This window comes from Protopterus annectens, chromosome 3.part0 (genome assembly GCF_019279795.1).
Source record: "Protopterus annectens isolate FY-2018-M chromosome 3.part0, PAN1.0, whole genome shotgun sequence".
NCBI lineage: Eukaryota > Metazoa > Chordata > Ceratodontiformes > Protopteridae > Protopterus > Protopterus annectens.
The window spans coordinates 17347897-17361093 of record NC_056731.1 but is presented as its reverse complement, the minus strand read 5'-3'; the positions used below and the strand labels follow the sequence as shown (position 1 = coordinate 17361093).

At 36.0% G+C, this 13197-nt stretch overlaps 1 protein-coding gene across 1 annotated transcript in view; it reads left to right on the top strand.

Moving 5' to 3' along the window:
* MYO3A (myosin IIIA) overlaps window positions 1-13197 on the top strand; it is a 2697794-nt gene that overhangs the window by 2612392 nt on the left and 72205 nt on the right. The gene's annotated exons all lie outside the window — the stretch shown is intronic.

The following is a 13197-nucleotide window of genomic DNA, read 5'->3' as shown; positions in this document are numbered from 1 at the left end:
ATGCAGCAAGGTAGTTTGTTTTTGTATAATACATATCTTATCTGCATTTTATATATTAATGCATTTTAGATCACAACAGGGAAACATTATTTAGTATAATATGTTCTGTTATATATGACATTTGAGTTTCTTAAGCATAAATTCATTGGGAGTAGTTTTCTCATGCATGCATCTGAAATAAGAATTATACCATTGTCTTCTTAAGAAAGGAAATTTATCTCATTTGGTAAGGGGGTCACATGGGTGATCTAAGAGATGGTAGACTGAAACTCAATATTCCTATAATTCTGAAATTTACACCGAAGTTCTATTAACCTTAGTGAACATCTGTAGCCAGGAGATGGTGTACGGAAAAGGGTAAAAATTAATCAGTGGACATTGTGAGAAGTAAAGACCAAGTGATATTACACGAAAAGTGTGTTGCACAGGTTATAAAAACTTTTTTATATATGCAAACTCATTAAGACATTTACTTATATACATGTAAAAGTTACAAGATCATACCACATCCAACATCTTTTAATATGATTACTAGTACTTCAAAAGAAATTGATAGCTATTTTATGTCATGACTCACTGTATGGTATCAGTTATCTATTTATATCATATTATATCTATATTATATTTATATCTATTTATATCATACTATTTGTATATTATATTTTCTTATAAATTGTGCTGCAGAACAAACAATTTGGATTCCCTGTACTAAGATTCATATAGCTGATTAATGTTAGAGCCTCATTGTCTGAGATGCTCACCGTATTCATCACCTTGGGTCTTGGTTTTCTAATCACACCTGATACAAAGTAATTTAGCCCTCACACTGGTAGAATGTGTTATCTTCCAATATTCTCATTCAGAATACTTATAATTAAGCTGCATTCCAAATCAAGTAATTTTGTCACATTTGAAAGAAATCTGTACCTTCTGAAGCTGTCTTCATTGTATATCTTAGCTTTACATGATCAAGGTTATTATCACTAACTCTCTAGAATTTCACTCACTTCAGTGTGATCCCAGTAATTTCTAATGCAATCTTACCAACAGTAAGGCAGTCTTAATCAAATATGTTATTGTACATATCTTCACAATGTTTTGTGAGGTGGGGGCTACTGATCCCTCTCCAGTGACAAAACATTTTCCCTGCATTTACCAAACATGCTGTCATCAATCATATTACTAATCCTATACCAATATTTCAACTGCTAAGCATTCTTCCAGTGAGCCTACCAACATAACAATTTATAATAGCCAAGCAATCTCCTTCTAAAGGAGTGGATACCAACAGTTAACAGCAATACTGCCCGGGTACTATTCACTAATAAAATATGACATTGTCCACAAGTTTTTGCAAAAGCTTGTTTTATTCAAGTGAAAGCGCTTAACCATTCTTTGTTTGTTGGCATTACAATAAACTTTTGTTCACTTCTACCTGGTTTCATTGAAGGTGTTGTGGACTGTTATGAGCGTTGAATAGAGGTGAATTTCCAAGACACAGAGAAGGAATTTTGCACACAGTGCATTTGCTGCTTTTTCTTTTCTAGTTGAACTTTTATGGTTGCTGCACTGTTTGCTTCAGTTGAGTTCTGAGTTGGGTCTCATGGAGTACACCAGGATTTTCAGTCGGTGAAAGCTGAATTGACTGCACACCAGGATTATCAGTCGGTGAAAGCTGAATTGACTGAACTGAGGGGAGAGGTAAGCAAGCTTACTACCCTACTTAATCAACTAAGCAGCTCCTTCTTAGATATTTACAAAGGGAAAAATAACTGCCACAGTTCAGAGGTAGAACATAGCCGTGACAACAAGAACTGTATTACTGATACTGGTCGAGTGAATACTAACTGTGAAGAAGATGTTTTAAGACGGTCTAATTTGTTGACATATTCAACAACCATTGCTAATGGACAGGGTTCCTGTAAAAGTACTGTTATGGCAAACACTGGGAGTACAAACATTATTTCTTTGGATATACCTCCTGTTTCTTTAGCAGGCTCTCAAAGGAGTAGTAGTAAAATAGGTACTCCTGACTTCACATTTGATTTTCATTTGGTGATGTTAATGAAGAAGCTTATCGTATAGGCACTAAGCCTAAAAGAATGAAGCCACATTTCACTTATGGTACTACAGCAAAGGGTTTGGATACAGATGGTACTACAGCAAAGGGTATGGACACTAATATTGACACTGTTGACAATGGTATGATGGACAATATTGATGTTAGTAGGCACAGCAAAAGTAAACATTTGAAACATGTAAATTCAGATCTGTTTAAAACATTTATTGAAAAGAACTGTTATTTTGATACTGATCCGACTGCAGAGATCAGTGACAAAAGACACACTTCAAAGGAGAAGTCTAAAGGTACCTTAAAGGATTTTATATATGATTTGGGTAAAAAGTTGGTTCTAATTAACAGTATTAAACTGGACAATGCCTATCTTTCCAGATGTATAGAGTTAAAGGTAGTCCCGATGGGACTTAGATTTTTTAAATTACCTATGGGTGTGAATATTACTGAAAATGTTAAGTCAGATTTTAATAGTTTATTTGACCAATGTGGTTTTAAGTATATGTCTGTGTTGATGAAATTTAATGACGAGAAGCTGGTTTATTTAATTAAGGAGGTGGAAGAATTAAACACTTTGATTAAAAATGACTTACTTTTTTCTCAGTGGGAGAATTTGTACGTCAAACAATTCTCCTATGCTGAATCTAATATTTCAAAAATATATGAATGTAAGATGAAAAAACTATATAGGGACTTGGACCAATATAAAAGAGGTACAGCATATTTATGGGGAAAAGATCATAGTAAGTACCCTAAGTATGTGAGGGGGGATCAAAAGACAGGAATTGTAAATACATACAAACAATCTAGTTCTGATGGAAATGCTAACTCTGATTTTTTTATATGGAGAACACAAGGGGAGGGAGAGAAAGTGGACGAGGGGTTACAGAAGAGATTCTCACTACCATCCATATCCAAGGACCCCACGTTAAATTCTGGTTCAGTTGTTACTGAGACAATAGGTGAGTCCAGTAATAATAATGTAGGCATCCTACAGGATGGTGTTACTTACACCTATAGGAACTTTAATATATACAACTATACTAACTATATTTTAAATACTGGACACTTTGATTTACTATCTAAGGGGATTAAATTTATTCCCACTAAGAGATTCAATCTAGTGGACTGTATTTGTGAAATAAAAAGATATGTGAGAAAGTTTAACCTGGCTATTTTATTTAAAGATAAAAAAACAGTGGGTGACACTTCTCATGCCGAGCCGTTCATTCCAGTAGTCAAAAAGAAAAGTACATATATATACCCCCCATGCACCCCACCATTTCTATCTTTGATAAAGTAGTGACTAAACAGATTTACAAGTTGGATAGACAAATCGATGGACATCAGATCAGTTCCAATTTAACAAAAGAAGAGAGCAGGGTACTACAGGAATTAAGATGTGCTAGTAACATCAGAATCATGAAACCAGATAAGGGGGGGGGGGGGCGCAGTCATCTATGATAGTTTTTTATACACTTGTAAGATACATGAAATACTACACAATTCTGGAAATTATTCTATGTTGTCCTTGAATGAGATCAACATAGGGTATAGAAAAATAGACACATGTATTGAAGAATACTTACTAGATAACAGGATCAATAATGACATCTACACTTACATTAAGGTTGAACATCCTGTATTAGCTTCTATAGTGGGTATTCCTAAAATTCACAAGAATATAGATGAACCACCCTTTAGACCCATTATATCAGGGAGTAGGTCTAAGACGTTTAATATAGGTAAGGTTATTGATACCTATTTGAAACATATATACGCCACTATTCCACATATAGCTAAGGACTCATGGGATTTTCTGAAACAGTATCCTATTTACCTATTCAGTTCAGATCTGATATTTGTGACTATTGATGTCATAGATTTATTTTCTTGTATACCAAAAGAAGATGGTCTATCAGCTTTTGCTACGAGTATAAGAAAACATACAGATACCCAATGGGACACCATCTGTCTTCTTACGGATATGTTGTCCCTGGTTCTCGAACATAATTACATTATATTTGAGGGAGAATATTACAAGCAGACCAAAGGCGTAGCTATGGGAGCAGCTTGTGCTCCCATATACGCCAACTTGGTCATGCTTGAATGGGAAGAGAGGACTATTTTAGATAGTCACTTTATGACATACATAAAATATTACGTCAGATACCTTGATGACATATATTTGATTTGGGATGGTGGAGAACAACAGCTAGCATTATTTTTACAATATATCAATAGTAGCAGTAATTTTTTAAAATTTACCTCCTCTAGCAGTCACGAAGGTGTGGCTTATTTAGACACATTTGTGTCAAAAACAGGGGATGAGTTTAAATCCAAAATTTATAGAAAGAACACTTTTTCGAATAGTTATTTGGAATATTCTAGCTACCATCCGAAGAAACAATTCACGAATATATATAAGGGTCAGCTTATTAGAGCAGTTAGGATGACCTCACGGTATGAGGACATATTGGATGAGGTGAAAGGAGTTATGGAAAATGTAAGTAATTATGTTGTGAGGAAATGGGGTAACCAGTACAAGCCTTTGTTGGGTGAAAAATAAAGGACAGCTATTGTTTCGACTGTGGATACATTGCATGATATGAAGTCTGAAACTTGCATTTTTGGTAAATCTTGCATTTTGGAATTTGGCATATATTCAGGTAAAGTTAAGAAGATTTTAATGAACAACTGGCATATAATATCTGCTGATCAAGATATAGCACCCACATTAGGTGAATGCCCAAGGTTTGTTTATAAGGTAGAGGCCAACATAAAATCTATTTTAGAGAAGGGTATCTTTATTAAGAAGACAGAATACATGAAAACTGCAAAATGTGGGGCATGTAAACAATGTCACACTATATTTCAGGGAGACAGTGTGAAACTGGATAATTACAAACACACTAGAATTAAATTCTGTGGGGGCAACTGTACAACTAAAATGGTGGTGTATATTGCCATCTGTAGAACATGTTCAGGATTCTATATAGGTAAGACTCAAAGGAGTTTAAATAAACATATATACTCTCACCTTTATAGCATCAGAAGGAAGGATGAAAAAATGCTTTGTATAAACATATTAAACAATATGGTGACAAACATTATTTTAATTTTGGTATAGTGGACATTGTGCACACCAATAACAGAGGGGGTGACTTTAATAATTTATTATTATATAAAGAATTTTGGTGGCAAATATATACGGATGCTTCCACTATACCAGGTTTAAATGACACTGTATCTGTCAAACCACTATTGGTCTTAAAATGAACTATCTATTAGGTATATTGTTATATGTTTTTAAACATGTTTTGATATGATCTAAATGTAAATGTTTTTGTTAACATTTTTTCAGTTTTTTAACTTGTTTACTTTATCAACACATATTATATGTAACATTGTTTTTAGAAATAATATGAATATTATTTAATATTTTATGAATAGAGAACAATGGACAAGGATGTGTGTATAGCTTTAAAATTTCAAACTGAATTTTGGCGCCAAAAAAGTTATTTAAACAACTGTGATGCAAGCTATGGTGTTCTGAGGAAGCTTGTTTTATTCAAGTGAAAGCGCTTAACCATTCTTTGTTTGTTGGCATTACAATAAACTTTTGTTCACTTCTACTTGGTTTCATTGAAGGTGTTGCGGACTGTTATGAGCGTTGAATAGAGGTGAATTCCCAAGACACAGAGACGGAATTTTGCACACAGTGCATTTACTGCTTTTTCTTTTCAAATGAACAAATGAAAACTATTTACTTGTACAAATAGCTAATCATTTTTATTTGAAGTAAGACTGTACAGTTATAATAGATTGCAGTTTTAATATGATTTTTTAAGGAATTTATGTTATTAAGTATTTTGGTGCTGTTCATTTTGATTATATATTACGCTACATTTGTCATATTCCAAACTATTTCAAAAGGAAGATATTTTCTCCCTAACCCCTGGTAAGTCAGACAAGCTTAAACCAAATTGTTTCTGATATTTTAAAGTTTGTAAATATAAATTATATTTACAAAAAAAAATTTATAAAAAATAAAAATTATAAATTTTTATAAGACTCCCAGCAGCATTTGAGACCATTTATTTAGTGTTCATGAGCGATAATCTGCAGACCAGTGTCATTGTATCGCAGATCAAATATTATGTTTTAACATTTATATATATATATATAATTCAATAGTTGTTCATATATTTTACATCATTGCAAATGTCATTTTATAAGGTATTATATACTATGTTTTTTATTTGATATGCTTTTTAAACACACAACATAGATCTTATATAAATATATACACATTCCCTATGGAGTGTTAATACTGTTTTTTTAAAAAAGGAACAACATGAATATTATGTGACATTTTGTACCTTTAAGTACACGTCATAGAGGAGGTCTGTTTGGTGCCAAACTTGTATATTTAAATGAATTTATAGTGAACAACGGTGTTCTGATGAAGCTCACATAGTGAGTGAAAGCGCTTAACTTTTCTTTACGTGCATTTTGGATTTTGTGTTTTTGTGTGTCCGCAATAAATCTTTTTACACGGAGGAAACAGTACACTTATTGGGATCGTCTTTTACATCTTTTCGATAGTTTCTAAGATGGCATTCAGTGACAAGCTCTTGTATTAAGCTATAGAAAGCCTAAATTATTTTCCAGACAGATTATTTTTAGATTATGCCAGTTAACCTTCTTTATGTTAACATTAAACGGGGTTAGTTTGGTTTTATCTCAGAGGCCACGTTTATTCATTTTAAGTGATATTTGTTATGCCCAGTTTTTAATACTTATAAGTAGATAACTCATGTTATATGTTTATTATACAAGTAGTCTCCAACATGGTTGCATAGTTGTAGTTTTTATTTTACATGTTGTATTATTTTGTTTTAGTGGTAGGTTCCCATTGTAATATTTAGAGTCTGGCCTATCTCATTGACTAAAAATGGTCTTATTTTAGAACAAGTCACTGCTGACTTCCTACCATAACATTTAAGCAGTGTCATACACCCAGGCTTAGTTTCAAAACTTTCAATGCATATGAAATACTAAAAAAATAGAAATACTCCTGGATGACCACAAGAACCAAAAAAAATAGACTGGAGGATGTAGAAGAACAGAATGAAATCCACACGATGTTAGCATAATAAAAACTTTTAATCCACACTTTCTATTCTGAAGAAGTTTGGTTACAAAAGCGTGGATTAAAAGTTTTTATTACGCTAACATCGTGTGGATTTCAGTCTGTTCTTCTGCATCCTCCAGTCTGTTTTTTTTTTTTTGGCATATGAAATACTCCTCACTGTTTTAAATAGCAATTCCCTTTAGCTGTATCCTGCACTAGGAGAAAAGGTGTCTTTGCATTAGGATTTACATCAACATCCATCAAAGCTTGTCTTTGCATTAGTATTTACATAAATCAGTATCCATCCATTTCATAAAATATGAAACGTGGAAACCATGTTGCGATTTGCCAAATCTGCAAGCTGTCCTCTAAATCAGAGAAATAAAGAACATTGACTTTAAAATATCTGCTTTCAGTACTGCCTGCAAATAAAAAGGATGCTAAACCTGAATAAAAATGAACATTTTCTTGCATGTCTATGCAATGAAACTCCAAATCAAAATCTTTGGATTCAAGGTAGAGATTAAGAATCTTTTTGTTTTGTTTTCAGTGTATTCAACAAAGACTTAATCCTCGTGCTTTCCTGTTCAGAACATCAGGTGTTCGGTTTTAACTCAGTTTATCTGTATTATATAGGCAAAATGTATCCAAGAGTAACATTCCAATTTAATCAAGATCCTTTTTTTCCCATCTGTTTTATTTCAGTTTAGAAAAGTCTGGTTCACAGCCTTTTTATTTAATTGAGTTTTAGAGTATCACCTTTTCAATTCTTTCTTTCAGCAAGACAGAATAGAACAAATACATTATTTACCAGGTTAACCTTTTAAAAGACATGTCAGCAAGGATGCCTCTCTTTTCTGTGAGATGCTTGTCTACAGAAATTTTATTGGCACTTCTTTACTGGTTTAACATGAGGAAAATTTAGAGATACTGTTGGATTATTTGTGATCAAAGCCAAAATTCCTTAATGATGTTAGAACAATTATTTTTCTTACTCATCAAAGAGCAAAATGGTATAGTCAGAATTTTCCAGTTCAGCTAAGGGCAACTCAACAAACGTGCCCCTTTTAATTTTTATCAGCAAATAATTTTTATATTGTTTGGGTAGATAATTTCATAAACATAAAAAAATCACAAAATACACAGAAGACAGAATTCCTGTCTCATATAAAAAGTAATTTCAGATGAAGGAGATTTTAAGAGGACATCTAATATTTACATGTTTTTTCAACAATTCTTAAACTGTTTTTTGTGTTGCCTAGAACAGTGATATAGTAGTACATGGTCATAGAAGAAGATAATCATTCCTATTATTTGGGAACAGATTTTAGATTTTGTTTTACTTACTGACATTGTCTTTATGCCCCCATTCCCCTAGCAGAAACAATTCTTTGGCCTGTGAGTGGCAGCACAACATAACATTTTGCACAAATTTAAAGCCTATCAAGGCAATAAATCTGTTAAGTGACACATTGACATTGTTTAAAGGGCATTAGAAATGAGAGCTATTTTTCCTCTGATACTTTAATATACAGTGGAAAGGACCTCATTACCAAGACAGCCATTTTCCAGGATTTACCACATTTGTTTTCCGGGAAACTACGATTGGGCATGGATCCCATTTTCAGCGGATGCCAGGGGAAAAAAGCTCCACAAAGATTAGTACAGCAAATACAGTAAATACAATACATGTTAATAAATTACAGTACAGTCAAAAAGTTAATAAGGTACAGTTTCAAGGCCAAGAAAGGATCAAAAAGCAAATATACTAAAAGGAACACAGTGTGTTACAATAAACAATACAGTTGAAAGGGCATTGTGTTCAGTCATTTGGTTACATTCATCAGTGGCTAGTACAGTAAACACACATTGACTGAGTAAGAGTATAGAAAGGAGTTCACGACCACACAGGTAAAAAACGCACTCTCCAAAGCTAAGAATACAGCATCCATGGGACCAGATGACATCCCGGGCTGTGTACTACATGAACTACAATATGAACTGGCACCTCACCTAAGTGTCATGTTTAATCATAGCCTCACCTCAGGTTTCGTGCCCACTGAGTGGCGCAGAGCTACAGTTATCCCACTCCACAAGTGGGGATCCACCTTGGATCCCGGAAACTACAGTCCCATCTGTCTAACAAGCCTTATCTGCAATGCCATGGAGTGTATTATCATGGAACTTATAAACAAAGACATTGGCAACCTTCAAACACTGGACCCCACCCAGTTTGGGTTTGTGAATGGCCGATCTTGTCTCCTGAACCTGATTGACTTCTTCGAATCAGTCTCCAGAGCCATGGACAAGGGTAAGGTGGTCCACACAGCCTATCTAGACCTTGCCAAGGCCTTTGACACCATCCCCCACTGTGGAATCATAGATAAACGTACTAAGTTGGGCATTAATCCCTACGTCACCCAATGGGTTGCTAACTGGCTTACTGATAGAACCCACACTGTAAAAGTAGCCGACTCCAAATCCAGCTCCAGACAAGTGACAAGAGGAGTACCTCAGGGTTCAGTCCTGGGACCGCTCTTGTTTGGCATCTACTTCTCTGAAGTACAGGCCAACACTAAGGGACTCTGGCTAACAAAGTTTGCAGATGACTGCAAACTGTGAGCCATTATTGAATCCCCAAATGATGTGGATACTCTACAAAAGGGCCATACAGAAATAGATGCTTGGTGCCAGAGCCATGGGCTCAAGCTCAACGCCAAGCAATGTATAGTTATCCCCTTTGGGAAAAAACATGTATCCATGAATTACCTTATAGGTGGCAGTTTACTAAACACCGAAAGTGTGATAAGAGACTTAGGGACACAGGTGGACAGTGGTCTCATCTTCGATAACCATATTGCCACAACAGTCAGGAAATCCTCATCACTAAGGGCTTTTCATCCATAAAAAAGGAGGTCATTGTTCCACTGTACTCATCCCTCATTAGACTCATTATAGAATACAATGCCCCATTTGGTATGTACCTCTCAAGACATCTGCAACAACTGGAAAGGCCGCAGAAATACCTCACTAAAAGAATCACAGGCCTAATGCAGATGACCTATGCTGACCACCTTAAAAAACTCCAGCTATACTCTGTCGCATATCGTCGACTCAGAGGCGATCTCTGCTTAACATACAAGGCCATGTCAAACCCAGAGCTGTTGGACATGTTACACTTAAAGAAATCCCAATCCCTCAGAGCAACATGCTCCAGGGATCTAAACCTTGTCATCACAATAAACAAAACATGCTGGAGGGATAGATTCCTGACCCAGAGACTCCTCAGCCTCTGGAATAGATTGCCATACATGTCAAGCAGAGTGCCTCTTTGGCCCTCTTCGAAAGGAACCTTGACGATTGGATGGGAGAAAGGAAATTCACCCTGGGGATCACGTCAGTTGCCCTGCTAGACAGGGGTCCAGGGAAGTAAATAGTGTGGGAAGAAATAGCCAGGGAATTGTTATGGCTAGGCTTGTATAGGCCCTAGGGCTGATATCCTAGTACCAACCTATGAACCTATGGACCTATGAGTTGCTGCGAGGCTTCATAGAAGGTTAAAGTATGATATGATGCAATAAAGTGAAGCTACCCAGGGTCAGAACAATTACATAACCAAGAATTAATGTAAATGGGACCAGAGGAGGTTTTTGAAATTATTTTTGTTTTCAGTACTCCTAATATCTATGGGGATGGTATGCCATGCTTTTGCAACAGAAATGGAAAACAAGGAGTCCCAGAGCTATTGTTGCTTTTGCCTGTGTCAGCCAGTGCTTTATCAGTAGATCTTAACAGGCATTTGTTAGAGTAGATATTATGTAGACCTTGAAGAGCAGGAATGGTATCAAGATGATATAGAATTTGGTGGGCTATTGTAAGCTGGTTATATGGGAGGAGGTTGGGTAATTCTAGCCAGGATAGTTGTTTGATTGCTATGCAGTGATGTGTCCTGAAGGGTGAGTCAGTAGCAAACCTAGCTATTTTATTGTAGCAGGTGTTTAGTTTGTTAAAGTCTGCTTTGTTTAGGCTGATGAGTATGGGGGAGACATAGAGGAGTGTGGATAGCAGATGGGCTCTTGCGATGGTGGTTTTACTGTCATTGCTGAGGTACTTTTTGCATCTATATAGAGTTCCGAGTTTTTTATGGACTTTCTTTATTGTCTGTGCAATGTGCAGATTAAATTTCATGTTGTGATCTATAAATAACCCCTAGAAGTTTGTTGTGTTGGACAGTTGTGATAGGGTGTTATTAGCTGAGAATATTGTGAATGGTGGTAAAGGGTCTAAGGCTCTAGTGGGATAGAATATCATTAGCTGTGTTTTATTGGAGTTAAGTATTAGTTGAGAGTTGGCTAACCAGGATCCAACAGTGGTAAGGACTCTTGTATCAATTCCTGGAGTTGAGGGGGTGATGATGTGGAGCAGGTTAGAGTGGAGTCATCAGCGTACTGGACTAGAGTGGCATGCTGGGTAGCTTTGTGGAGTTGGTTGGTGAATATGTTGAAAAAAAAGGTCCAAGAATGGATCCTTTGGGGACCCCTAGGGGGACAGGTAGGAGGGGACATAAGCAGTTTTGCCATTTTACTGTTTGTTGGCAGTTGGTTAGATCGTCCTGAAACCACTCTAGTGTGGAGTGGCTGAGATTAAGATTGGAGAAAGCAGGAAGGAGTTTGAGATGGGAGACAGTATTGAAGGCCTTGGACAGATCTAGGAATACAGTGGATACTAGGTTACCATTGTTTCCATGTTAGTTTACTGTGTTGGTAAAGCTAATAATGGCTGTGGTAGTACTGTGATTGGGGCAGAATCTATGCTGCGTGTTAGTTAGTTTATTAGTGAGGAGACAGTGCATTATTTGGAAATGTATACATTTTTCAAGGATTTTAGATAAGAGGGCTAGAATGGCAATTGGACAGTAACAAGATAGTTCCACAGATTACCTCCTTTGTGGAGTGGTATTATATGCAAAATTTTCCACAGAGAAGGAATGAGTTGTTCTGATAAAGAGTGATTAATGAGCATGGAGACTGGATAAGAGATGGCTTTGGCTGCGATCTTCAGATATTCTGCAGGTAATTTGTTGGCAGCCAGGGTTGTGGGTTTAAGCTTATTTAGGTATTTATATATTGTGCTAGATAGGACAGGTTGTAAGGAGAAGAGGTTTTGGTCTGCTGGTATGGAAGACAGGTCTGGATGTGAAGTAGGAGGACTGTTATTGGAGAGGTCTAGGGTGGATTTGGTGAAGTGTTCGTTGAAGTGGCTGGCAATATTATTGGTGGTGGTATAAGTGTTAGGGGGTGGAGTACTATCTTTCCTAGTTGTAGGATTTTATTAATGACAGCCCAGAATTTTTGTGGGTTATTTTTGTGTTTGGTTTGGATGCCTATATAGTGGTTCCTTTTGTCTCTCCCAATTTGTGTTTTGGCTTTGTTCCTTAGTTTCTGGTATGGTTGTCTATTAGTTTGAGTTTTATTTTGATGGCATGAGTCCCATGCTTTATCTATTTGTTTTAGCAGTAGACGGGTATCTCTGTTCAGTCAGGGGGCATAGTCGGATTTAGTTCTGACAGTTCTGATAGGGGCAATATAATTTAAAATGTTTAGGAAAGTTTTATTGAAGTAGTCTATGGCATTTTCCAGGGGGAGAGATGAGAGTGGTCTCCAGTTGCATTGATTAAGTGCAGATATGAAGTCATGAAGTCATGGGTTTTGAAATTCTTTGTGTACCAGATTTGTTGGAGGGTGGAGAATTTTAATGGATTCACTTGGTATCTAATTATAAAGGTGGGAAGGTGGTTGCTGATGGTGTCTGGGATGGATCCTGAGAGGTAGGATGGAGATGGTTTGTTAGTAAGGATCCAGTCTAGGATGGAATCCTTTTTTGATGCTTTATCTATCTTTGTTGTGGTGTTTTGATTAGTTGAGTGAAACAGTCTAGGTTAATGTGGTTAGTGGGGTGGAGCGAGTTACAGGAGGATGAGTCGATA